Source organism: Olea europaea, unplaced genomic scaffold (assembly GCF_002742605.1).
Source record: "Olea europaea var. sylvestris unplaced genomic scaffold, O_europaea_v1 scaffold5386, whole genome shotgun sequence".
Lineage (NCBI taxonomy): Eukaryota > Viridiplantae > Streptophyta > Magnoliopsida > Lamiales > Oleaceae > Olea > Olea europaea.
In genome coordinates, this window is record NW_019263712.1 from 11,666 (window position 1) to 14,201 (window position 2,536).

Consider the following 2,536-nt stretch of genomic DNA (forward strand, 5'->3'; position numbering starts at 1 on the left):
AAATAAATACATGATTTCGATGTTCTCGCGGAGGAGAACACATATCAACTTTGATATTTCAAATTGGACCAACGGATCCTACTGAAAATTGTGCCAAAAGTGAGCCAATTCACTCATTTTTCCAACACATTAATCCCCTTTCTGCTCTGGGAACTTTCCCACCTGTTGGCCAATGAATATGACTCTTCATCCAGGTACCACTACCATTTTACCCCACCCCATGTGCTCCTCCCCTCACCATCCGTATCCATCACCTCCACCAACACCTAACATGAAGCACAACTTGCCATTTATGTATCCTGCATACACTCAGCTCCAATCATTACCTCCTAGCAATTTTCCAGTACCTAGCGGTCCATTTCACCCTAACCATTTTGGTTGGCAATGTAACATAAGTGCCAATCTGTCAGGCTACATTCCTGGTAGGGTTTGGCCTGGCCATCACCCAATAGAATTGCCTGTCTCACCACCTGTAGTTGAGTCAATTACTGAATCCACTTTGGAGTTGGAGGAGCAACCTATTCCCTTGGAGACTCTGAATTTGGTACAAACTTTGCCAGTAGATCTTGACGCTGGGATTGAGTCTAAGAAAGAAGTAGATCTTCAAGCATCAGAGGCTGTGGAGAAATTGAATGTCATAGCTGGTGTTCAATCAGAAAACAGGGAAGAAAAACATAATACTAGTATGCATATCCTTACCGTTCCTGTAAACCAATCAATCAACAATAATGATCCAACAGAAGAGGATATCAGGTGCAATGATTATCATGTGCAGAGACACCCGTCGAATGCTGCTGAAGAAAAAACCTTTTAACATTTTGGTTAGAGGGAGAAGAAACCGAAAGCAGAAGCTGAGAATGCCATTAAGTATGCTCAAAAGGCCATATAGTTCGCAGCCATTCAAAGTTGTAAATAGCAGAGTCATAAGAGAAACTGAACTTCCTAGGTCTACTGGTTTTGTTTCAAATGAAACTAACACAGCTAATACTACGTGAGGAAATTTTTAATCACCTCTATCGAATAATATTGCCAGATGATAGATGATGAATTTGTCTTCACGTGGATGGTACACAACAGCTACATAGACTTCTTGGATTTTCCAGCTTTAGTGGATGGGCGTTCATTAGATGCATGAATACATCATTTCATGATAAACACAGGTTAGTCCCTTACATTTTTTTTTTCCTGTTTTTATTTTCAAGGGGAGTACAAAATATATTTCGAATCTTCTATAGGTCATTTTTATCATCATTGGCTTCAACAGTCTTTTTTGTCATTAAGTGCATTATCAATAACCAAGTGGGTTGGAAGTGTAAGCAATCTAGTTGTAAAACTGGTGTTACTCTAAACTCGTTACATATTTACAGACGCAGTTGCTTTTTAGTCTAAGGGTCTTCTTAGCAGAAGGCGCTGCTGTTTCTTATCTTCATGTCAGGCAAAAGGTTCACTAATTAAAAGAAGACAGCTCAGAAAAAAGTTTATGGGATCATGAAGATGGTTGCATAGTTTCTTTAAGTGAAAAAAAAATATTGTCAGATTAGCTTACTATCTACAAGACCTAGTAAATGATAACTAATAAATCCTTGAATAAGGGAATTGCAATATTAGAAAGGAAATTAATAAAAAAAATTCTGGGTGACAATCTGATGAAGTTAATAGAGTTAGATGCAGAAATAAGACATGCATCAAATCCCTAGCTGATAAGTTATGAATCTAAACCCTGTACCTTTCCTGTTAGTCCATGAGGATCAGACACCCAAAGATATATAAGTTAGTTATAACATGATGCATTATTGATGCTTTCATCTATCATCATTGTTATCACAATTACTTTGAGCTTCTTGAGATTCAATGATATTGATTTGTGCATAAGTTACTTTGCTCTGAGAAGTATAACAAATAACAAGGACGCTCTTTGGACAACTTGAAAGAATATTCACTTATGTTCTAAACAGTCTGGAATGCATGTGATATGGTGTCCAGTTCTTTATTTCACAGACACAGAAGTATTATATCTTGACCAGTATCTGTCTTTTTGTATGCAGGTTTAACGTATTTGAAATTCAGAAAGTTTTCTTTCTATTCTAGGTATAATCTCCTCCATAATTCAGTTATGAAAGTTCAATAATTTGGTGTAATATTGAATTTTTGGATATTCTCATGCATAATAGAAAAGTCTTAGTTTTGACATCGCATTCTTGGATCCTGCTGCTGACATTCAATTGATATGTTCTCGAGCTATTCTTTTGATTCTAGTGCTAAAATAATATTTTTCTTATTATCTACGTATACTATTATTATATATATCGTTGCTGCCTTCATATGCCAAACGTTCCTATAAAGATTATTATGGATTGAATGCAAGATGTTCGTTCTTGGTTTCTATCATTCTGTTGGAGAATTATATCGATAATTGTGCATAATATATTCATAAAAAACATATCGTTAATTTGCATAAAATTGAAATATAATTTCGACTTACCAAGATAGGATTTGAGAAGACAAAATAAGAATTTATCGAATTCGAATACCTGAA

General features: G+C 35.7%; 1 pseudogene; it reads left to right on the forward strand.

The window, feature by feature from the left end:
- The first annotated feature begins 178 nt into the window (after nucleotides 1–178).
- On the forward strand, nucleotides 179–1,614 carry LOC111388960 (annotated as a pseudogene).
- Nucleotides 1,615–2,536: the final 922 nt, after the last annotated feature.